The sequence below is a fragment of the Balaenoptera ricei genome, chromosome 3, assembly GCF_028023285.1.
Source record: "Balaenoptera ricei isolate mBalRic1 chromosome 3, mBalRic1.hap2, whole genome shotgun sequence".
Classification (NCBI taxonomy): domain Eukaryota; kingdom Metazoa; phylum Chordata; class Mammalia; order Artiodactyla; family Balaenopteridae; genus Balaenoptera; species Balaenoptera ricei.
Window position 1 is genome coordinate 22,432,576 of NC_082641.1, and position 27,459 is coordinate 22,460,034.

Sequence of the window (27,459 nt, forward strand, 5' to 3'; positions counted from 1 at the left end):
CTGAGTCTAAATTCACCAATTTCTGTGCTTCAGAGACTTCCATTAATCTCCTTGACCAGATCATGATGTAACAACTTGCCTGCTTCTGCATTTTGAGCACCCCAAAAGATTTCACCAGTGATTGCATGAATCAAATTTCCTTTTGTTTCAAATAAAATCCCCTTTATGCATGAAGGTCTTTAATGAACAAAACTGGAACAGGTTTACAATAATTTATCTGTTAGTTAAACTCTTTCTGTTAAAAAGAAAGAGAGGCTTTCTGTGGTATCCTGAGATGAGACAGAAAGGGGTTGCAGTGTGGAAACACCTGTCATGCTTGAAATAAAGTTAAAGATAATTATTCTAATATATGAAATAGATATATAATTATATTTTAAATGATTTATAAAAATTATCCTACAAATTTACTTGATTTTGCCTTTTAAAAGTTCATATATTCTACCAATAGGATATATATGACTTAAACTGTCCCCTCATTTCCATAGAGTCAAACAGTTATTCAAATATCATTCACCTATTTTAATAACTGATTTATAGAAGTCAAAGATAATAATAATAATAATGATTTCAACCTCACTTCCCACAGGCTACCCAGGTATGCAGATTTTTTCAACAAAATTTATTAAAATAGTAGTAATTCTGATATATGTATGAGAATTTAATTTAGAGGAATAATATTTAGTCATAAAAAGCAAACCTCAAACCAAAAATATCCCAGAAAATGAAGGAAGAGTAGAGAATGAAAAGCATAGGAAAGATATGTGAATGTATTTAAATAACAACTTTATAAAATAATGTTGATAATTATGTGTTAGTAGATTAAATATGTTGTATTAAAATATGTGAGAACATGGTTACTGGTGGGATGTGGGTAAACAGGGGCAGGGCCCATGTCTGTATTAAGTGAAAATGGACAAACTGCTCCATGGTATATTTCATATTGCTCACTATTATTTACTTTTTCTTGTGTCTACCTCTTATCATGTGTCTTCAGTTCAGTCTAATACAGATAGAGGACATTACTTGCTCCAGGAATGAGCAGCTTGGCCATGTGGATTTTCTTCAGCCAATAGAGTGAGACAGAAATGAAATGTAAAAGTTTCAAGTCTAGTTTTTTTAAAAAAAGCAAAAGCTTCAACTTCTCTGAAAACTTTTGATTTCTGTTATGGCAAATATGCCTCAGTCTGCTGTTTCAAGAAAAATGAGTGATACATGAACCAGACCTAAAGCAAACCTGCATTTTGGAAGCCAAGAGCAATGAAGCCCAGCATTCATCAGTTGAACCTCAGCCAAGCAGAGGGATGGGCAAAAAACAAATGCCTTAGTTCTATGTCAGTGAGACTGTTATTTTTATGCAGCAAAGTGTATCTGAAACTCCCTTTATTATAGTTTCTGAAATCATTAAGATGCTCTCTAGTAGATGGTTTCTTAAATAAAATGTTTCTAGAAAGCTTAAGGATGTGGTATGAGAGAAGTCTGATGGGTCCAATCTACCTGTAATTACATTTTAAGACAGAGACATGTCTGTAAAATAATCATGGGTGTGGCTTTGAAATACAGAAAATAAATGAATAGAGAGAAAAAGTCACAATGTTCCGGAGAAAGAGAACTTTAGAGGAAAAAATGGCACTGATCTTGGTTAAAAGAAAATAGATCTCTATGAAACGCAAAAAGACATCTTTCTATTTACCAGCAAGAAATAGATTAAGAAAACTTCTCAGATGCCAAATGGTATATATTTTTCAAAGCTCTCTTCAATACTGACAAAATAGTATAATGAAAATGCAAAGGTGTCTCAGAAACTGAATGGAAGTATGATGGGGAAAGATGTACTATGAAGCCACTCCCAGGAAGCAGAGCATTTCCTACTTCTAGTTTGGAGACATTACTGGATACAAGTGACTGCTTAAGTCACCAGTCCTAATGGTGACTATGTGTTTTATGGTCTTTCCCTTTTTGAATGGAGGTGCTGCTTGCAGTTTACTCTTTCCCATTTGACCATTGTTTGTTGGATATCAGGACACAGAAATGATCTTTTTATGTCACAGTTTTCTAAAACAAAGACAACCAGAATTAGACATGATCGAAATAACAGCATTCTTAGCATTTCATTAGATTTCATAACTGGATGAAAATTTTGTGGTTTGGGGAAGAAGAGAATATATTTTTCATTTGGGGGTGATTATAAATCATTGTGATCAATAGGGTGGACTGCATAGTGCACTAATTCAAATTCCAAATATGAGACAAAAATGGTTAAAAAAAATGAGAGGAAAAAGACCCTCTTTGTGTCTTACCAAGAAGTATGTTTGTAAGATAACACAAAGTGCAAAGTAAAGCATTGAAAAATATACTTAAAACATTTTAAAAATTGGCTTAAAAAATTGGTGATGAGTTTTTTTTTTTAATTAATTAATTAATTAATTAATTAATTAATTTATGGCTGTATTGGGTCTTCGTTTCTGTGCGAGGGCTCTCCCCAGTTGCGGCAAGCAGGGGCCACTCTTCATCGCGGTGCGCGGGCCTCTCACCATCGCTGCCTCTCCCGTTGCAGAGCACAGGCTCCAGACGCGCAGGCTCAGTAATTGTGGCTCACGGGCCCAGCCACTCCGCGGCATGTGGGATCCTCCCAGACCAGGGCTCGAACCCGTGTCCCCTGCATTGGCAGGCAGACTCCCAACCACTGCGCCACCAGGGAAGCCCAGGTGATGAGTTTTTAAATACAACATCAAAAACACAATCCACACACACACAAAAAAAGGATAAGTTGGATTTCACTTTTAAAAAGTTCTTCTCTGTTAAAGACAATATTAACAGAATAAAAAGAGTAGCCACAGACTAGGAAAAAAAAAATTATAAAACATACATCTTATTCAGGACTTGCATCCAAAATACATACGGAACTCAAAATTAAATAAGGAAAATAAATCCCCTACTTCATGAAGTTGGAAGAAGATCCGATCAGACACCTCATCCAGAAGATATGCAGATGGAGAATAAGTATATGAAAATATGCTCAGCATCATATGCCACGAGGGGATTGCAAATTACACAACAGTGAGATACCACTACATGTCTGTTACAATGGCTAAAATTCAAAAGAACTGACAACATCACATGTGTTGAGTTTATAGAGCAGCAGGAATTCTCATTCATTTCTGGTAGAAATTCAAAATGGTACACTCACTCCGGAAGACAGTTTAGTTCTTACAAGCTATACATGGTCTTATCATATGATCCAACAATTCCATGCTAGTTACTTACCTAGATAAGTTGAAAACTCATATCTACACAAAAACTTCCACATGAATATTTATAGCAGATTTATTCATAATTTCCCCAAGAATGGACATGACCAATATGTCTTTCAAGGGATGAATGGGTAAACTGTGATATATTTATACAATGGAATATTATTCAGCGATAGAAAGAAATGAACTATTAAGCCACAAAAAGACATGGAGCAACCTTAAATGGCCACTGCAAAGTGAAAAAACCAGTTTGAAATGGCTATATATTGTATTATTCCAACTATATAACATTCTGGAAAGGCAACACAAGAGAGAATAAAAAGATGAGTAGCTGCCAAGAATCTGGAGAGAGGAAGGAAAGGATGAATAGATGGAGCACAGAGGGCTTTTAGGACAATAAATCTCTTCTGTATGATAATGTAACAGTCAATACATGATATTTTGTCAAAACCTGTAGAATATACAACAAAAGAGTGAACCCTAATATAAACTATGGATTTTAGTCAATAATAGCATATCAATATTTGTTCATTAATTGCAGCAAATATACCATACTTATGCAAGGTATTAACAACAGGGGAAAGTTTGAAGGCGAAGGGGAGAGGGAGTATGTGGGCACTCTCTGTACCATCTCCTCAGTTTTTGTAAACCTAAAATGGCATAAAGACTGTGGCTATTAATTTTAAAAAGACAATATTTTAATATAGTGTGATATATTTCAAGGATAGAATACTACATAGTAAATTAAAACAAAATTAGAGTTACGTAGAATACGTGGATGGATTTCACAGAAGTTTGTGAAGTTAAATTGCAATGTACAGATTACACACTCTTTGATTCAATTAATATGAGTTCAAAGACAGGCAAAATTAAGCGATTTTGATAGAAGTCAGCACACTGGTTAACTTGGTATGAGCATTAACTGGGATATGGCAACAGGCAACCGTCTGTGGTCCTGGAATTATTTTTTTTATCTTTTCTTCCCCTAATTTTTAGTTACATCGATGTATGCAAAATAAAAATTTCAGTGTTAAGATAAGTTCACTTTACTCATATTACTCCAATAAAAAAAGGAAATCATTATTAGCTTCATCCACAACATACAATTACAGTAGATCACAGTGTCACATTTTTTTCTATCAAATTAATCATGTATAAACAGCACTGAGCTATATACTAGGCAGCAATGGAATAGAAATCACAAGGCAGCAATATAGGAGAAATGAAAAAAGAAGAGGAAACACCTGAATTCAGACATATGATGATGAATGAAAAATAAATCACTCATTTTACTTAAGAGTAGAATAGGTGTGGAGAATTTAAGTTATTCTGAATTTACAGGGTAGCAGGAGAATGATGGCCCCATCTATTTCTCTCATTATAAATTCCCTCTATTTCCTCCTCAAAAGTGACTGGTCCTAGTCAAGCACTCTTGTTTGGTTATCTCCTAACCTCTTCAAAATTTTAAGTTCCTATCTGAATGTCTGCTATATTAATTTTTAGATAAAATTTCATTATAAAACTAGATATTCAGGGAGTAACATTAAAGGCAACAAAAGAAAAAAAGATGATAATAGAAAAACGTTGCAAGATATGGTACATATATACAATGGAATATTACCCAGCCCTAAAAAAGAATGAAATAATGCCATTTGCAGCAACATGGATGGACCTAGAGATTGTCAAACTGAGTGAAGTAAGTCAGACAGAGAAAGACAAATATCATATGATATCACTTATATGTAGAATCTAATAAAAGGGTACAAATGAACTTACTTACCAAACAGAAATAGAATTACAGATGTAGAAAACAAACTTATGGTTACTGGGGGTAAGGACAGGGGAGGGATAAATTGGGACACTGGGATTGACATATACACACTACTATATATAAAATAGATAACTAATAAGGACCTACTGTATAGCACAGGAAACTCTACTCAATACTCTGTAATGGCCTACATGGGAGAAGAATCTAAAAAAGAGTGGATATACAATATGTATAACTGATTGACTTTGCTTTACACCTGAAATTAATGCGACATTGTAAATCAACTATACTCCAATAAAAATTTGTTAAAAAAAAATAAAAGAAAAACGTTTCAGGATGGAAAGCATCTAATTTATATAGAAACACTGTCTTTTCATATCTAAGCCTAGGCTTCTTTAGCATCATAGTCAAGAGAAATCATTGAGTGCTGGAATATCTCACAGGTGGCTTGTTTTGAGATTATGCCAAAAATTAAACAAAATTTAAAAGATCCTCCAAACCCATTAATGATAAATATCATTATTTAAAATGTTCCTACTTATTTAGAATAATGCTTATGAAGCATGTCTTAAAATGTCTGCTTAGAAATTCTTTTTTCATGCCTATATATATTCTCTGGCACTTATCTATCTGTCACAGTGGAACATTGTGACATTTAGTCTGCTCTCTTGATACATGGCCTATTTGATCTGGATTTTCAAGTACCCTGCCCAAATAGAATTTAGATGGTAATCTTAATCACCATCCAGTACTGACATTTTATTACACAATTCCAGTGAACACTTCCTCTTCCTTTTCAATGAGTGATATATGAGGTTTTCTTATGGCAAAGAATGAAAAGATTCTTTATAAATTTCATCTTCAATAGAAGACTCCTCAGTTAATACATATTTCATAGGCTATAGCAGGCAATCTACCTTTTCTTGGAGGTTCCTGTCACTTTCACATTTGGAAGTTACTTTGATGATCTCCTGTTTCATGACGTCATAATCCAAAAATTATATACCTATACATATATGGAATGGTGGACTGTTAAACATTTCATCTGTCTCCTCAAACTATGCCGACAGCTTTATTTGACATGGAACATTTTAGAAAGCTATTAACAACACAAACTAAAAATCAGAAAGAATGAAAGAAAGCTAGCATCATACTAAAAAAAGAAACTACTACTTTGGAGTCTTGTGATAATTAACATGGAAAAATACATTCTTTCCATGTTGAATTTATTTGGTATGAAAAATCACTAATTTCTAAGCCACTCATATTAATCTGCCTATTATTATAATTAACTTCTGTATTCACCAACTATTAAATTTTAAATTTTTTCCCAGTTCTTTCAGTAAGATGTACTTTCTTAGAGTAATTGCCTTTTTCCAAAGTGGAAATATAAGTTTAGAGTCAAGCCTTTGTGCTCCACCTGTCTTTGAGTTAAATATATAGGCTGTTATCTATATTTATATAAGTCAAGGTATCCTGAAATATACCAAGAGATATTCAAAAGAGGTCATGAAGGAGATCAACTGTCAACTGTTGCACTGAATTTCATAAATTCTAAAGTTTATTGGGACTATGTATATATAACACTGATATTCCAAGTATAAAGAGAAAATAAAATCAAATATAAATTGGAGTAGTTAAAATAGATTAGTACCCACACCAGACTTGATATTTCGCATTAGTTCAATAAATACCTCTAGTGTTCCTATTGATTTTAAAGCTACATGGTAAGAGCTGAATATGGCCTAGGGAAAGGCTCAAACCAAAAAGATTAAACACAGTGCTTGCTCTTCATTTTGGTGATGAAATGATTCAACCTTTGAGAACATTTCTCAAAGAAAGCAGAGTTAAAATTAAAACAAATGATTTTAGGATTTATAATTAATTATCTTTGTAAAGTGTATGTTTAAATCTTTTTGCCATTTTTAATTGTTTGTATCTATTTATAGGAGTTGATTTATATGTTATGGATAAAAACCTTTTTCAAATATCTGTATTGAAAGTATCTTCTCCCTTGTTATGACTTGCCTCTTCATTCTCCTAAAGGTATATTTTAATGAACATTCTTAATGTTAATGAAGTTCAATTTATCAATATTCTCCTTTAAAGTAATTCCTTTTCTTAATGTAATTTTGATAATCTAAGTTCATGAAGATATTCTAGGTATTTGATCCATCAGAAATTGATTAATTATCACTGCTTTTAAAGAACAACATAAACGTCATAATTTCTTGATTTTTTTCATTAATAAAGGTGTCAAATTCATCCACCACCTTTTACAAAAGGGGAAAAAAACTTTCCCCCCATGGTTTTTCAGAGGACTTTTATCCTAAATTTGGTAACCATTTTGCTTTCAGTTATTTCTGCTATCTCTTTAGGTTCATTGGTCGATTTCATCTAAGTTTACATTTTTATCACATTGTTTTAAGTATCAATACTTAATGATAATTGTCACTGTATGGTAGTATAAATCCCCAACTTAGTTTTTCTTCTTCAAGAGTGTTTTGGCTATGGCCCTAAGTATATAGTTGCATATTTATTTTCAGTCCATTTATTTCCCATACACCTTTCAAATCATCCTATAAAATCCTACCAAAACACCTACTGGAACATTTTTTGGGATTTAATTGAACCCATAGATCATTTCATGTAACAAAATGTGCTTCCAGAATGTTTATAGGCAAACATCATCTCTTCACACCTAATCTTAGGTCTCCATAACATCATATTCAAGAGAAATCATTGAATGCTGGCATATCTAACTAGTGGCTTTCCTGGAGATTATGCCAAAAATAAAATAAACTAGACACTACAAACACATTACTGATAAATAATGCTATTAAAAATGTCCCCACATATTTAGAATAATGTTCATGGAGCATTGATATTTTTATGACATTCAAACCTCCAACCCATAACCATACTATATTCCTAAAACAAAGGAAATAAAGCAATATGGGGATATATGTATGCATATGGCTGATTCACTTTGTTGTACAACAGAAACTAACACGTCATTGTGAAGCGATTGTACTCCAGTAAAGATGCATTAAAAAAAAAAAGACAAAAATAATTTACAGAAAAAAACAAACTAAACTAAACAAATGGGACCTAATTAAACTTAAAAGTTTTGCACCACAAAGCAAACTATAGACAAAACAAAAAGACAACCTACTGAATGCGACAAAATATTTGCAAATGATATGACTGATGGGGGTTAATATCAAAAATATATAAACGCTCATATATCACAAAAAATAAAGACAACCTGATTAAAAAATAGGTAGAAGGACTGAATAGACACTTTTCCAAAGAGGAAATGCAGATGGCCAACAGGCACATGAAAAGATGCTCAACATTGACCAATCATCAGGGAGATGCAAATAAAAATCACAATGAGATGTCACGTCACACCAGTCATCAAAAAGAACAAAAATAACAAATGCTGGGGAGTATGTGGAGAAAAGGGAACCTTTCTACACTTTTGGTGGGAATGTAAATTGGTGTAGCCACTGTGGAAACAGTATGGAGATTTCTCAAAAGACTAAAAATAAAACTACCATATGACCCAGCAATTCCACTCCAGGGAATATATCCGAAAAAACAAAACAAAACAAAACAAAACTAATTCAAAAAGATACAGGCATCCCAATGTTCATAGCAACATTATTTACAATTGTCAAGATATGGAATCAACCAAGGTGTCCCTCAACAGACGAATGGATAAAGAAGATGTGGTATATATATAATGGAATATAACTCAGCCATAAAAAAAAATGAAATTTTGCCATTTGCAGCAACATGGGTGGATTTGGAAGGCATTATGTTAAGTGAAATAAGTTAGACAGGAAAAGACAAATACTATATGATATCACTTATGTGTGGAATCTAAATAATACAACAAACTAGTGAATATAACAGAAAAGAAGCAGACTCAGATACCGAGAACAAACTAGTGGTTACCAGTGGGAAGAGGGGAGGGGGAGTGGCAATAAAATGGTAGGGGATTAAGAAGTATAAACTACTATGTATAAAACAAGCTACAAGGATATATTGTACAACGTGGGGAATAAAAGCATTATTTTATAACAACTATAAATGAAATATCACCTTTAAAAATTGTGAATCACTATACTGTACACTTCTAATTTGTATAATATTATACATCAGCTATACTACAATAAATAAATAAATAGATAGGTAAAGTTTCTATCTTTCTTTTGAAAGATTGCTTACATGTAGTAAAGCTAATAAAATAATCTTATTTGTACATTCCAATAATTCTGTACCCAGTAACCCTCATCCAGATGAAGGTATAGAACATTTCCTGCATCCCATTAGGTTCCTTCATGCACCCTATAGGCTACATCCCCTGCCTCTGTATAACCGCCCTTCTGATTTCTATAAACATCAGTTAGTTATACCACTTTGTGAAAATAATTAAATGGAATCATACACCATGTATGTTTGGCTTCCTTCACTCAACATACCTTTTTTGAAGTTCATGGTGCTGTGTGAACTAATATACTCGTATCAATCAATATAACATACTACCAATTAATGCAATAATCAACTAATATACTGATATCAATATAATAATATCAATTACATGGATATATAAAAATTATTTATCCATTTGTGTTTTAGTTGGCATTTTGCTTATTTTCCATTTTTGAATTATCTGATCGGACTTGATGTGTGGGTAAAGTTACAACACTGCTTCATTTGATTAATAGATTCTTTATTATAAAAAAAATTAAGCAATTTAATCTTCTTCAGGATTTCTCTCCCTCCTGGCGATACTAAGGAGTATTTTCTCAGCCTGTTTCCCATTATTTTAGCGTCCTACTGTTAACTAAGATAAGTTTCAGTGAGTGTATAATATGCCTAATTGTCTCTCCCACTCTTATGGTCTCCCAAAATGGAATAATGTGTTTTGGTGTGAAGAAGATGTTACATAACTCATTTGTAGAGACAGAAACAGGGGAATTTGCATGATTAATGAATGCTTATCTATGAACTGTTACATAGGGCCAATCTACCTATTCTGTGTTTCACTTCCTGGACTAAGAAAGGAAACAATTATGAAAATATTGTATATGAAAAACTCTCTACCACAAGTCTGTTTATGTTCAATACAATTACATGTTATCCACATCTCTGCCTGCCATGATAATATGTAAATCAATATGCTTATTCATTCGCCTACTGACTGCTATTTGTTTTTGTTTCCTATTTTTTGGTTATTACATCCCCCAAATTAAATCGCTATAAACATTTGTGGGGACATATGCTGTTATTACTCTTGGGTAAATACCTAGAAGTGGAATAGTTAAGTCACGTGGTAGGTGTATGTTTAACCTTACAAGAAACGGCCAAACTGTTTTCTGTATTGGTTGTACCCGCTTACAATCCCACCAGCAGGGTATGAGACTTCCAGTTGTTCCTCATCCTCACCAACACTGGTATAATCGGCCTTTTTAACTTTAGACTTTCAAAAGACAGTAGTGATATCTCATTGGGGATAATAACTTGCATTTTCCCAATGACTAATGCAGTTTAGCATCTTTTTATGTGCATATTTGCCATCTTTTTTATCATCTTTGCTGAGGTTTCAATTCAATATTGTGCCCATGTTTAATTTTGTTTCTTCTAATTGAGATTTGATACTAGTTTTTATACCAAGGTACTTTATTAGATATGCAATTTCCAAATATTTTCTCCAAGTCTGTATCTTTTTATTCTTTTAACAGCCTTTCACTTTGTTTTTGATTCGTAGTTTTTACACATTATAAATACTAATCTTTTCTTGCAAACATAAACTTAAAATATCATCAATTTTATGGGGTAGCCCTGTCTTTGACCTTGTTGTTTAATGTAGGCTTTTAAATTATTATTTGAATGTAGTTAAATATTCTGATATTTTCAAATGTGGAATGTGTATTTGGCGCTTTTTCAAATAAGCTACCATAAACTGAAATCATCATGATATTCTTGCATTTTCTTCTATATTTTAAAAAATGTTTCCTTTTTTGTTTAGATCCTTAATCCAATCAGTGTATATTAATACAGAACATTTTTAGACACACCTCTGCTGGTAATTCCAGAGTTTTCAACAAGATGGAATGAAGCCTTAAAGAAATTCTTCAACTTACAGGAAAACTAGTGAATTCCTACAAAAGTCATACAGCTTCTACTTTTCATAGAATATATTTCCTTCTAACAGAGTCCTAGAGATAAAGTTTCTATGCCACCTCTCTTAGCACAGTTTTTTTATTTTCTCATTCAGTTAGTGGTCCCTACTCTACTCTTATTATAACAATTGGGTTAAGAGGTCCCTGCTCCACTTCTCCATTCAGATGGTCCTGCATGGACGTTAAGTACTTAATCCCTAGATATTAAGGGAAATATTTGTAGCAACAAACACCCTAGTTTCTGTGACTCTAAATCACAAGTTTCTCTACTTACATGTTGGTCGTTCTTTGAGTCTGAAATATAAGAAATTTGTTCATTTATTCGTTATTTTTCATTCTTGAGCTCAACAGTGTTTTTAAAATTGTAGTATTATTTATTTAACATCATTATGAATTTGTGTATGTAAGTCTGTATTTTCTCAGACATATTGATGATTGTAATGCTTTCTTAAACCAATTAATTATTTTTGGTTTTCTAACATACATTTTTTTTAAATTACTGATTTTAAATTACATTGCACTGTAATCAAGGATTGTTCTCTCTGTGGTATTTATCCTTATGGATTTTTAAATAATTTCTTCATGATCAATTTTGCAGTAAATGTTTTATGAGTATTACATGTGACCTCAAAAGGAAACACTAGTTTTAAGCTGTTAATTGAGTTATTCAATTGCTATATACACTTACTAAAATATATGTGCTTGATATGTCTGTCTCTGAAAAATTTGTTTGCAAATGTTTCAATGTGATGGTGGTTTCCCAACTTCATAACATTTATAACTTCTTTTCTATACATATATATATATTTGCTTTGTGTATTTCAGAAGCTAGTTTGCAATATTCATACAAAGATATAATTGCTATAATTTCCTACAGCAATTGTTCCTTTTAGTTCAGTAATTCTGTGGTAATATCATTAATAATTAATTGACAATAATTGTTATTAAACTCCAAATATTTAAAAAGTAAATGAATATTTAATTATTAAAATAATTATGAAATCCATCTTATTAATTATTAAATTTCTTTAATTTCTACAAATAGACCATATTAAAACATAGTTATCTTATATTTAGTGTCTCTATGTGAGATTTGTATTTTTTTTATATCATTTTTCATTGCCCTACTTTCAGGCTTTCAGGGTTATCTATCATATTTTAGATTTGTATTCCAGCTATTGCTAGATTTTTTTTTAAATAACTGAAGCAGGGTGACATTTGGTGGATATGCTTACCCTATTTACATTAATAAAAATTATTGATGTATTTAGATTTGTTTACTATCCCATTTTTTTAATTGACTTTTTAAAAATTTATTTTTGGCTGCGTTGGGTCTTCGTTGCTGCATGTGGGCTTTTTCTAGTTGCGGCGAGCGAAGGCTACTCCTTGTTGAGGTGCACGGGCTTTTCATTGCGGTGGCTTCTCTTGTTGCAAAACACGGGCTCTAGGCGCACAGGCTTCAGTAGTTATGGCTTGCGGGCTCTAGAGTGCAGACTCAGTAGTTGTGGTGCACGAGCTTAGTTGCTACGCGGCATGTGGGGTCTTCCAGGACCAGGGCTTGGACCCGTGTCCCCTGCATTGGCAGGTGGATTCTTAACCACTGTGCCACCAGGGAAGTCTCAACTATCCCATTTATAACAACCTGATTTTTTGATGGCAGTTACTATTGACCAACTAACCCCAAACCTATGCTTAAGCTTCTTTTCCCTTTTAAAGCGACCACATTTTGTCAATTACCACTCCTTCAAACGTCATGATCCAGATGACAGGCAGAGGCACCTGAGTAGAGAAACAAATGTAGCCAGTGCCACCCTGCCTCTTTTCTCCTAATCTTATTAAGGGCAAAGAGCCTGAAGCTGCCTAACCCTCACATAGGCATCAGTCACAGATGCGGATAGGCAGCAACATGCTGAGGGAGATGGGCGTCGGGGGGATAACCTCATTCCTTGATGTGGATTCACTGAACAGTAGAACTGACGTCAGCACCTTCCTATCCCCAAACTTCCACATTTCCACTTTCTTTCAACATCTTTTTTTCTTAATGATTGTACACCAGTATATAACATTAAACGTCTCCCACTGGAAATTGACAAATTTAAGCCTAATAAGACAAATTATTCTTTTCTACAGAATCTATTCCTTCAGAGTGTTTCCTATCTTACAGACTCATCCCACAAGCCAGAAACCAGAGCATCGCTTTCAGTTACCCACTCTCATGATCTCCTAAACCAATTTGCTACTGAGTTCAGTTCATTTATATTCTACGCTTGAATTCATCCTTGCCTCTGCATTCTTTCTTCATTTTTGTAACAGTTTTCTAATTTATCCTCCACTTTCCAGCTTGGCCCCTTCATATACATCTGAAATTGCTGTAAGGAAACTTGTTACAATTCTACATTAATTATGTCAGTCCTATTATTAAAATTATGATGTGCCCTCCCCCATGATTTCAATATGATTTTCACACTCCTTGTCTTAAACATGCAATTCCTCCACAAACACATCTCTGTTTAACTTTCCCTTTCTAAGCCCACCTTTACTCCACATGCTGACTCATCTCTAGTCATATTAGAGAATTAATTATCTTCTCTGAATGTTGGACAATTTAACACTTCTGCATCTAAGTATATAGTATTGTTTCAAAAATAGATGATATTTTCCTGTCCTCTTTTTTTTTAAATTAAACTTAACTCTTAATCTTCCTCCAAAACTCAGCATCAGTGTGAATTTCTGCAAGCCTTCCCGGAAACTCTCTTCATAGTTCCTAGATGCTCCTTTCCAATGCCTGTGCAAACCTTAAAGCTCATTTTTAAATTGTTGTCATTGGCTGATACTTCTGTCTCTTGTCCTAATTGGACATCACAATGCAGTCTTAATATAGTCATCTGAATTATCTCCCACCTGCACAGTAGAAGAAACTACTAACTACACTGGATCATCTGATCACCTGCCCAGGTTTTCTCAAATCATTTTTGGGAATCTTGTTAAAATGTTTTCATGCTTCAGCAATAAATCACCTTGGACTTCCCTGGTGGCTCAGTGGTTCAGAATCTGCCTGCCAATGCAGGGGACACGGGTTGGAGCCTTGGTCTAGGAAGATCCCACATGCCGCGGAGCTGCTAAGCTCGCGCGCCACAACTACTGAGCCTGCACTCTAGAGCCCGCGAGCCACAACTACTGAAGCCTGCGTGCCTAGAGCCCGTGCTCTGCAACAAGCGAAGCCACCGCAATGAGAAGTCCGCACACCGCAATGAAGAGTAGCCCCCGCTTGCTACAACTAGAGGAAGCCGGTGCGCAGCAACAAAGACCCAACGCAGCCAAAAATTAATTAATTAATTAATTAATTTAAAAAAGAAAGAAATCATCTCAAACCAGCTTATTACTCTACAAGTTATTCTTTCTCTCAATTCAAATTTACAGCAAGCAAAGAAAATAATCATATAGTAAACAATATTAGATAATTTCATGAAATATAAACTGTTAGTCTACATCTGGGCTACTTTCTAGTTCATAGCAAGTTTCCAGGGTGCCATGGTTGGGAAAATAGATAGCTAGTGGGAACCTGCTGTACAGCACAGGGAACTCAGCTTGGTGCTCTGTGACGACCTAGATGGGTAGGATGGGGGGGCGTGGGAGGGAGGTCCAAGAGGGAGGGGATATAGGTATACACATAGCTGGTTCACTTTGTTGTACAGCAGAAACTAACACAAAGTTGTAAAGCAAGTATACTCCAATAAAAAAAAAAAATGTTTGGGACATTCATTATGAGTGAATCTCTGGGCCTTCTCATATTAAAAGTTAAAATGGCATTTTGAAAAATAAATGATTATTCAAATATAACAAATTATGAATTATTTGTACTAGTTTCTCTCTTAATTTGATACTAAACACCTATTTCCAACATACGTGCATTTTAACCCCTTCACAAAATTTAAGCTTTTAAGAACAAGTTGAAGTGTCCTTTATTCACGTGTAACAAGATAATCAGTTGATTGAGTTTCATCCAAGTATTTGTGTCTTTCTACCTTGCAGAGAGAAAATGCCTGTCCCCTTGAAATGTGGACATTACATCAACTGAAAAATAGAGTATAATTTTAAAGTTTTCCCCCTTTGCATCTAGATACGTTAATGTATGTTTGGTGCCTGGGATGTTGTAAAGAAATCCATCCGTCAGCATGCTGGAAAAAAAGGGAGCTAAGTCAAACTGGCAAACTTTGAGAAGAGTTTAATAAAGGGACTAAAGTATGACAAAATTATAGGGAAAGCAAAAGTAAAATACAGGACCCCAGGGTGCTCTAATTACCCCTAGGTCTTAAAGTACAGCAACACATCAAGGTCACTTTCCAAGGCAAGCAGCTATAGGAGAGAACTGCCTTTCCAGAAAGGGAGGGTTCCTGGAGGGGTGCAGCAGGTCTCAGCCAAGAGAATAAATAACACAACCTTACTCAGGCTTCCTAGTGTTCCCAGGTGTTCTAACCACCCAAAGTTAGATAACAAGGGATCCCACGCTGTCCAGACAGGTCAGCCTCCCAGAGCAGAGAGCAGATGAAGAAAATGGAGAATGAACCAAGAGTCACAAAGGGAGAATCTCCAAAACAGTCTACTCCATAACTTCTCAGCATTCATTCTTACATTTTACTCTGGTGAGAATTGAATTTTTATAGCACAGGAGAACTCAAAGTCCCAGCAGCAACCACAATGCATTTGCTGAAGTCAACTCAGTTCAACTTCAGCCTGAAACTTAATATATTAGACATCATTAATGTTCTCCATATAAGGCAGTGGGTTTAAGCTGGCAGAAAGAATCAATCATTAATATAGTACAATCTTTACTTCTTCAGCTGATCAGAAGAACGGAATTTGTAATCGAGTTCCTATATTGCTAGTACTTTCTACTATTTCTCTTCTCCTCAAACAGCCAATCAGTTAGATGGACTATTTAACCAATTGGGTGAGCTTAACCTTCATACCTTGGAGTTATTTTCTATTTGAGTTTACTTCAGTTTTCCATTAACCAGGATTATTAACTAAGAAAGTAGTAATAGGGACCTCCAGTGAATACTTAGGTTTCCAGGCTTGGTTCTGCTATCTTCCATGTGTATCAGAAGGCAATTTTCTTCTAGTGCCTGTGATCACTCTCCCTGGCCAGCACATATTCTCCTTCTCTTCATGTTCATTCAACAACAAGAGAAACTCAGTCTGGCCAGACAACAGTCATGTATTTGAATTCTGACTATATTCCTCAGTGAAAGCATTTCTTTATTGGGTTCAAAGACCTCTAAGCTAACCAGGCCTAAAGTTGTGAGGTTGAAATTTTTTTAAAAAAAATCTCCAAATGACTTTTTAGGGGGTGATTATATAATTGGTCACCTCTATCCCTTGGTTCCCAGGGCTATGCATTCTGATTATGAAAAAGATAACTTATATCAGTTGCTGGTTTATGGCAGTTGCCATATCCTGTAGAATGATATCTCAACGATGTAGGCATTCTGACTTTAGACATCAGCACACTTCCTTCATGCTAGCTCTTTCTAGGTGATAGAACACATAAGACCAGTTGATTCTGTGAGTGAAAATCTATTGCCACATTTCACTTCTTATAAAACATGTCCAGTGGTCAGAGGAAATACTGTGTGTAAAACCATAGAAATAGATAACACAATTGCTATAGAGTCAAATTCCCTCTCCATGCTCCCTCAAAAATGAAATGTGCAATCAAATTTTCATGAAGTGATCAGCTATTTTCCTCAGATAAATGGGAATACCTCATCAATTTGGCATTGGCTCATGCTATAAGCACATTGTACACTCAACAGTGGTGCCATCCAGATTAGCTTTGATGAGAAGTTCACGGTGAACTCATGCCTATCCCTGTTTCTTGCCTCCATTACAACTTTATACATCAGGCCATTGAGTAAGATGGAGAGATTGAGAAAAGAAGCTGATAATTCTAGCACTGGTCATCCATCTGATATATCTGATAACTGCATGCTTTCTTTGCAGGAAATGCTCTTTGGTAGGCATTTATGTTCAACATAAATATTTTTGCACTCCATGTCATGCATTTACAGATCTTTCTCCCAAACTTTTTGCACCCCGTTCCAATATTTGGAGTTTTTTTGTTTATTTCTTTTGTTTTTTGAACCACTGGTCACCTAGTCAAAGCACTAACTATTGATTATGAATTTCTAATTCAGCCTCTCTGTGTAGAAGGTCTTCTTTCTTTCCATGGATTGAACAAACAGGTGCACCACCCAGAGATCTATCCTTAAGGATAATTTCTCTTCTCCATTGTCTTTAGAGCTACCCCTGAGTGGGGCTTTAGGGAAGAAGTCATTCATTTCTGACTGGTGGCGGCAGAACGTGCAGATATATTCACAAATCAAGTTCCTGTTGTTCTCTGTTTTATTAATTTTGAGCAGAGGCCACAGGTATGAGCTTATAGGAAAGAAGAAAAGCAAAAGGAGATCTAGTGCAGGAATCTGTGATATCTGCTCATGTAGCTTTTTTTTTTTGAGCTTTCAGGAACTACTCAGGTCCAATCTCCTAAATACTATTTATATTATATAATTTAATGCTGTTGTGCATATCCATTTTTAATTTATGAAAGTATTTATGAATGGATGCATTTTGTATGTGATATTTATTTTGTGAATTTAATAACAACCACTACATAATGAGCAGTTGGACTTAATTAATGAATTTGGGTTTCATTGTGTCAGTTTCCGATTGCCACCATAACAAATTACCACAAACCTAGTGGCTTAAACAATCCAAATTTATTTTCTTACTGTCCTGGATGTCAGGATTCCAAAATCAAGGTGTTGACAGGACTGCATTCTTTTTGGAGGCTTTAAGGGATAATCTGTTTTCTTGCCTTTTTTAACTGTAAGAGGGCACCTGTATTCTTTGGCTCATGGAGCCATCCTTCATCTTCAAAAGCAGCTGTGTAGAACCTTCCAATCTTCCCCTCTCTATTTTTTTTGACTTGGAACTCTGGTCTTCTGCTTAGGACCCTTGTGACTATATTGGGCCCACCTAGATAATTAGCGATAACTTTTTCATCTCAAGATCCTTAACTTAATCATATCTGCAAAGACCTTTCTTGCCATGTAAGGTAACATATTCACAAGGAAATCCCAGTATGAACCAGACAACATTTCAAATGTAGAATAATTTGTCAGTAGAAAAGGGCATGGCCTTACTCCCAAATTCTCTGATTTAGGACTCAATCTCTCACTGGGATTTGTCAAGGCGCCATGAAAATTATCTCTCTGACACAGACACTTGCAATAACAATAGGTTTCTGGGTCATAAGGCCCAACTAGCAGGGCAGTTTGCACAGCAACCTGGATCTATTACACGGCCCTTCTCATTCTGGGCTCAACTCAAAATTAGCAGCCTTTCAAATTACCCAGGAAGTGGATTGGAATAGGATGGCCAAATGTGACATACATTGCCTTCAAAATCCATAAACATGATCCACTAAATATTGTGTCTCTTTATTGATAGTGATTGTTGAAAGGTGCAACAATTTTTTTCTCTTTCTACAGCATAAGAAAACATGCTCCAAGACCACTTGAATCCAAGATATTTCATCAGTTTTACAGATCCGTGAATACTGAGGGGCTTATTTGTCAACCTTTAGCACCCTGTTGTTTACTAAGGATCTAGGATGCTGGCTACTTCCTGTGCATTTGTTTCGGAATAATCATACAACCAGGAATATAATGGACCAGTGTTGTAGTCTGTGCAGTATCAACACATGTCCCTAGTCAACAATATTTTATGACAGAGAGCTGGGGAGGTGACATAGCTCTGAAACAAGACAGGAAAGGTATGACCTTGTATTTATCATGTGACAGCAAACCGCTTATGTTTTCCTTTGCTCACAGAGATAGGGGGCAAAAGGTGCATTTCTATTTCAATAGCTGTATACCAGGTGTCAGGATCTGTGTTAATTTTCTCCAGGGGAGATATCGTATCTGGAAATGCAGCTGTGATTGGAATCATTACCTAATTATGTGGGTGATAATCGACTGTCATTCTCCTTGACACATCTGGCTTTACACTCTCCAAATAGGCATATTAAATGGGGATGTGGTAGAAATTAGTACTCTTGCATATTTCAAGTCATTGATGGTGGCACTAATCTTTGTAATTCCTTTAGGGGTGTGATATTTTTGTTTGTTTTGTTTTCTAGCAAGTCAGCATTGGGCAGGTGCAATTCCAGTGGCTTCTACTTGGTCCTTCCTACCATAACAGTCCTTTGTCCATGGATCAGAAAATCAATGTGGGAATTTTGACAGCTACTTCTTATTTCTTCTGTTCCCTATATATGTTTGGGGTTGAAAGAAATAACTATAGAATGGGTCAAGATTGCACTGGAGGTAAATTGGGTCAAGACTCCATTTATCACCTGACCTCCATAAGTCCCCCACTTCATCATTAGTTTCCAGAAACAGTTTAAAGTCAGGAGATAATAATCCCTATTAGATTTGGTAATTTCTTTCCTCCTGAGAAGGTTTGAAGGAAGATTCAAGGTATATATCTGTGACCATAATGTAAGGTTCTTCCTCAAGTTGGTTCTGGCTTCCTCTCACTCAAGACACTGTAGGTCTATAAAGTGGCTTCATTTTTGAAGTGGGTTAAGAGGTCATGAATATGTACTAGGATGTAATCTCATTCATTTCTAAACCCCAGCAAATAAATTATCCAGCACACTACATCCCTGATGATCAAAAAATAAATAATTCACAATATGTGGCTTATGGCTCTAATTGTTCCTATCATGTCTCTAAAATTAAAAGCTACCACCAGCCTATAAAAAAAAAAAAATCCCATTATTCCCATTGAGATCAAGCAACCCAATGCCACTGTAGCATCTCCTACCATCATCTCCGTATTAGAGTTCAGTCACCATAAAACCTTTCAAGGGTTCTGGCAGCCCTCTCATCAAAGCATTTCTCCATGCCGTGGTAAAGGGTGAATCTTTTTCAGGCTCTCTCCCTGGTAATGTGAATAAAGGGTGGCTGAGCAAACTGCATATACTAGATTTGTTCCAACATTCCCATCTCCCTCAAACTTTGGACCAATTGTATTATAGTGTAGAATATATATAGGAATTTCAATCTCATTAACTATAGGTCACCACTGAAACCAGGATTTATTTAGCCAATTTAGCAGATTCTTAAAGTGACTTTCAGGCACTTGAGCAACTGCATCAAATCATGAATTCCTATCTATTAATTTTTCTTGGTCAATCTTTCTCCTTTATCTCAACCCCTCATAATTCCTGCCAAATACTTCCTTCCTCAGTGAGGCAATACAATTTGCTGAGTCATAATTCTTTATGTGTATAGACGATATCCTATAATCTGCTGGAATAGGCCTTCTACTTCGTTCTTTCCCTTTTCCTTGCAAGCCATTTTTCCACCTGTGATGTAGTCTTTTGCTTGTTTGTTTGTTTTAATGCTATCCTGACCTAGTTTTGAGGTCCTACCCAAAGGCTTGTCAGTTTTTTTTTTTTTGTTTTGTTTTTAAATTTTATTGGAGTATAATTGATTTACAATCTTGTGTTAGTTTTGGGCATACAGCAAAGTGAATCAGTTATACATATACATATATCCACTCTTTTTTTTCCTTCTGAATTTTTAATTAATTAATTAATTAATTTATTTTTTAACGTCTTGTCAGTTCTTGAGCAGCTGATTTAGTCCTCACAGCAATCACTTTCCTTATCTGATTCTCACATTCCAGGCCACTAAGCACCCACCCTAATGACCCCAGGGCCAGATACTAGATAACTAAGGACAGTCCTTATGCCCAGGAGCCCACAAAATTATTCAAATTAGCTAATAATCTGTAGGGAAACAGGGCCAAACCTAGCTAACCCTTACCCACTCACCATACACAAACTGCCCCCTAAGCTTCAGACTGCTGTTACCCTTTCACCAGATGCAAACCTGTATGTGGCCTTGCCTAGCAGCCTTCTCTGCTTGGAGCTGTAGATAACAGAGTTCTACCTCCAATTGACCTCATAGTGTATGTGTGTTGAATTCCATCATCAGAAGAATCTTTAAAATTTATAAGACATTGGCACCATGAGGCGAACAGTGAAGCCATGACCATTGACTCTTAGATAGTTTCTTGGGGGATGGCTCTTGGATTACTAATTATCTATAAACCTCCACAACAGTGGCTTGGAAAGGAAATGCTCCTGACACTGAGCTCAGTCCTGCTTGAGACTTACTGCTTGCTGCTGTGTCCACTGGTGGTTGCTGCATCACCAGACCCAAATGTCCTCACGGTGGGAATATTCAAAACTAGCAGTGCTAATTTCTAAACTCTGGTAGCTAGACACTCACCCAAATGGCCCAACCTAGGACAGGAGGAATGATGGATCACTTGAACTGTAGTTTCTGGGACCAGTTCCAGTGGGTTTTAGTGGCCTCACTTGGGCCTTAGTGAGTACCTCTGCATATCAACATGCCAAGGGAGTAATACTTCCAACAAGGGGGTTACCTTTGCTGTCCCAAGGAGAGTGTGCTATAGTTCTCTAAGTACAAATCCTAGTCCTTATACTTAGTCTAAGTACAAAAGCTTAGTCTCATTCTCTTTAGAATGAGAGAGACAACTGGACTCCTTCTCCCTCTCCCTTTTCCTACAAGTTCCTAGGATGCACCCAGAAGTTTTGCAGAAGCAGTTATCAAACAAAACAAAACCTAGATACAGTGGGAGGAAATTTTAAAAATTAGAAATAAATTATGTGTATGTGTATGTATAATTTGGCACAATTGAAAATCCAAACTTTACTAGAAGAATTTATATAAGCTAAAGGTAAAAACAGCACTGGCTGGCTTTTGTGCCTTTACATCAGAAGTTCTAAGTTACATTTCACATGTGCCAACATGCACCAGCTGATAAGGCTTCATGGATTAATCAATACTGGGGTTCAAATTAAAGATATATCTGGGAATCACTTTGAATTTATACATGGTGCCTCCTATAACTTGAAGAGAGTGATTAAATATGACAGAGAAAACTAAGTATACTTCACCTTAACTATAGCTTTGCCTAAATTTCCCCCAGTCATACTACCCATTGTCCTATAATAGTCCATATTGGGTATAAACAATATGGCACTTGTACAAAATTAAAATTAAATTAAGCCCTGGGCAATTACAAATTGGCTTGCCAAAATAAGACTATGGAAACCACCATTTAAATTGGTTAAGATGGTTCAATGTAAGTTATAATAGGGCCTTCAAGTGTTAAAACTTATTATATAAGAACTAAGTAATGAATTAATGGAGATTATCCTCACTGCTTCTCCATCTGAAAATCCAATTTTGCCTGTTCTTAAACATAAAAAAAATTATGAATGGTGCCTCATAGTGGATTACTGCAAGCTTAATACTATGGTCTCTTCCATTAAGGTCCCTGAACCTGATACCCAATATTATTGAAGTTACTAATATCATCCATTCAACAACTGGTAAATATTTTGCTACAGTAGATTAGCTAATACATTCTGTTCAGTGCCTATTTCAACAGCCTCTTGGCTGCAGTTTACCTTCACCTCCAAAGTGACACAATACGTCTTTTTCAAACTACCCATGGGTTACCTCAGCAGCCTTGCCTTTGCACACAAGTTTTGCAGGAAAGATTTTTAACTGCATCCAACTTTCTCCAGGAGCACACGTATGACATTACATTGAAGACACCATCCTCCAAGGAGTTTGATTTGACACAGTCCTTAAGGATCTACATGTCTAATATCTTTTGGTCCTTTTTGAGTTCTGGAGGCAACATATTCCTCATTTACAATTTTACTTAGCCTCACTGATGTCGCTACTTACAAATCAGTCCGCTATAAAAGGTGCTCTCTCCAACAAAGGCTCTAAAATTTATACAAATTAAAATCAACACACATTTCTATTAGTGCCCCCAGGGGCTCCTTCACTGTAGAGACTTTAACAACCTCCTCTCACATTTTCTGGAGTCTCTGGACCACCTACGATGAACATAAGGTGTAATGGGCTTCTGACTCAAGAGACTATCTTTCTCTACCCAGTGCTATACACTGTTAAAGTGAAAACTGCTGGTCACATTCTGGGCTCTTTTGAAAACAGAGACTCTCACAGAACTGTCATCTCCCCAGTAGGTCCCAGGCAGCCTGTTTAGTTGAGAGACATAAGGATTTCTTCAGTCAACTCCTATTTAAACTCTTTGGTTTGACAAATGGGATTCCTAAATGGGTCTCTGTTTGACCCAAGGCCTTAATCTCTCTTCATGCAAGCCCCCTTGGCTGACTCACACCTCACACCAACTATAAAAATACATTCCCATTGCCTTTTCCTCTGTTTAAAGGGGAATATGTCTCATTGCCATGTAAATAAAGAGTAACTCTACATAAGGCCCTTCAATAAAATTGCCTCTTATCTTTATGGATTTTTCATCGTGCTCCCATCCCATAGGGCTGGAGGTCAAATCAAGGGTGCATACTCTCCTAGGACCTGTTACCCATCGCCTGTCCATTTGGTACGGAACCCGTGTGAACCTAAACTTCAGTCAATTAAAAAACCTCCTCAGTATTGGGGTTAAAAGGAGTAGTTAATTAATCCAGGCTCTCCATCAAATTCCCTCCAAGAAATTGAAGTGAGTTCTCCAGAGCCATTTCCACAGACAGTGTAAACTATCAAAAAGGGAGATTTAAAAACTTTGTTTTATAAATAAAAATCAGATTCAGAAATAATATTAAAATCAGCACAATATTCCATAATTGTAAACCACACATTGATATATTACCTTCCTTATAATACATGAGAAAAATCAACATTAGAAAACAAAAGCATATCAAGTACAGCTGCACAGCAAGATGTTAACTATTGGTCTTGTTACTACTGGTCTGGGTGCTTTTACTGCTTTGGGATACAGAGGTTTAAACAGTCCAAGTAAGCTATTATTTCAACCAAATATGGCAAATGCTAAGGCCCAAATGCCATCGAGTTTGGTTCATACAAGCCCTGCAGTCCAAAGACCTCGCTTACTTACCTATCAGTCACCAAACCAACAAGTGAGGCTTAGAGCCCATGATAATTGGTTAAATTGGAGGGTCCACGCAGAAAGGATCAAAGCTCTACCAACACCTTGACTGCAGCCTTGTGGGACCCTAAGCAGAAGACCCGAGTGAGCCTCTGCATCCTGGGTCTTCTGACCCATAAACAGGGAGATATTACATCTGTGTTGTTTTTACATGCTAGGTTCATGGTAAAATGTTATGAAAACAAGAGGCAATAAGAATTATACATAGAAATATATATGTATATATTTGTATATTTTAATGGAAGACACAAAATAAAGAGAAAGAATCATATTGAGATGGATATGTTTAAAAAATATTTATAGGGCTTCCCTGGTGGCGCAGTGGTTGAGAATCTGCCTGCTAATGCAGGGGACACGGGTTCGCGCCCTGGTCTGGGAAGATCCCACATGCCGCGGAGCAACTAGACCCGTAAGCCACAACTACTGAGCCTGCGCGTCTGGAGCCTGTGCTCCGCAACAAGAGAGGCCACGATAGTGAGAGGCCCGCGCACCGCGATGAAGAGTGGCCCCCGCTTGCCGCAACTAGAGAAAGCCCTAGCACAGAAACGAAGACCCAACATAGCAATCAATCAATCAATCAAAAAAAAAATTTATAGACACATACCTTGTTTAATAAACACTCCCATTTGTTAAGGTTCTCAGTACCTACAATAGGATTCACTGTGGCTAGATAAAACAGAAAACTTGTAACATTTAAAACATTTTAAAATATATTAGGAATTCCAGGGAAACTAGAGAGCCAATATTATAATATATATAGCGAGATCAATGCACTGGGCCTTACTAACAACAGCACCAATTTTGTTGCCCAAAATTGTGTTGCTCACTAACACTCTAGGTTCTTTGGGTCATACCAATTATTCCCAGAGTTACCGGCCAAAATCTCTAGTATGGTGGCTCAAAAGGATCACACCATGAAACACCCTAAAATATGGTTTCTATATGTAAAAGGAATATTTGATTGACAGTATCTGAGACCAAGCATCAAAGGAACTTATAAGAATCAGCTTGGGTGTATACATTAGGAAAGCAATAGTCATCATATGGGAAACAGTACATATACATGTAGGGCTTTAAGAACAACAACTAAAAAAAGAAAAAAACAAGAACATCAAACACTAATATTTCCATTTATTGTTAGAGTAGGAGTTGCTGTTAAATGTCAAAAATATATTTTCAGTGAAATACTCTTCATAAAATTGTGCTTAATCCTATTAACTAAGTCTTCTTTTCCCCATTTTCTATCATGGTACTCCACCATCTTTTTAATAGGACATTCCAGAATACTCCAAACTAAATAGAATCAGTAAGAATACACAATATACAATATGTGTAAAAATACTTTCCAACCAGTAAAATGTGAATGATATATATTATAGAGTTTTCAAAAATGGTCTTAGGGCTTCCCTAGTGGCACAGTGGTTAAGAATCCGCCTGCCAGTGCAGGGGACATGGGTTCAAGTCCTGGTCCAGGAAGACCCACATGCTGCTGAGCAACTAAGCCTGTGCGCCACAACTACTGAGCCTGAACTCTGGAGCCCACAAGCCACAACTACTGAAGCCCATGCACCTAGAGCCCGTGCTCCGCAACAAGAGAAGCCACCGCAATGAGAAGCCCACGTACCGCAATGAAGAGTAGCCCCTATTCGCTGCAACTACAGAAAAGCCCACGTGCAGCAACAAAGACACAACGCAGCCAAAGATAAAATAAATAAAACATTAAAAAAATAATTTTTTTAAAAAAGGTCTTAAATTACAAATACAAAAGTTAGCTTCAGATAGATTATAGTACCCAGTAATTATATTAACTAACACCATAATTTTATGGAATTCAAACTCTCAGGTTGCATGGTTAGAGAGGTGAATACAAGTGGCTATATGTTCTAGATCTCATTACAGAAAAAAATTCTCTTTCAAATCTGTAAGACATTTGTTTGAAATGATTTTTCTTCCTTCATTTTAAGATTCTTAGCACAGCTCCTTTTTGTAACGAGAAGTGAGTTATGATGTTTCCACATTTTGCATCACGGCATAATTTAGTGCATAGTTTTCAAAACCATAATTGCTAACCATGTACTTTGCCTGTAGATTCACTTGAGAAATCTCATCCTTATCATACATCCTGCATTGAAACAGGCAGTTTGCTTGTATCTACAAATAATGTATTAATAATAATAATAATGAAAACATCTAAAGGGAAAGTATTTTAAAGTAAAATTTCCCAGGGAAAAAATTAAGTTATTAAGTGTATGTTAATTAAGAAGGACTAAGGTCCTTTATCTTTTACTCTCTTTGGGGATAGAGCAGTGATAATGTATCTTCTGTGGTTCAAGGGTAAATCCATATTTTTTAAAAAAAGAGTCAAATGAATATTAACCTGAGTGATTCTGTGAACTTGCCGGATGGTTGTTTGACTTGCAAAGAGGCCGGACAGAATCTGTAAAAATAAAACATAGAGAACAATCTTCAAAAATCTTGAAGAGAAATGTGTGTAGTCTGGAAAAGAGGGTGATAACTGTCTTTGCACCTGGTGAGAAGCACAAAAAAATTACACTGTAAATTAAGTCAGTAGGAGGTGTGTGTAAACTTGTAGTGCAAAACTTGATGAAAATGACATGGGTAATCTAAGGAATGTGGGGATATCACAGATAACCAAATCATCTCTGTTGGGGCAATAGATAAATGCAAAATCCCCAGTTTTATACAATTACCCTGCACAACTTTCAAATGTGACACACAAAACTTCCCTTGGGCATAACCATCCTATGTTAAACATGTGCCCATGTGTGGTACAATATCAGAGCTTCAGGAGCTTACTTAATTTCCCTAGAGCAGAGGCAGTGACTCGTGTAGTTTCAAATGATTACCCAATGAAAATATTTTTATTCCAAAAGCTTATGCTAAGAAACACTAGGCTTAGAGCAACACTTCTTTTATAAGCTCTAAGTTTGTAAGTTTTATGGCTTTAGGAACTTGTTAATAACATCCAGTCCCAGGCCTTGTTTTACTAGTTTGAGTTTAAACTTGAGACAGGCAGAATTCTGAGATGATCTCCTATGACCTTTGTATAATCCCCTCCCCCTATGCCCTTCCCTGCCATAGGGTGGGCAGAACCTATGAATATGATGGAGTATCA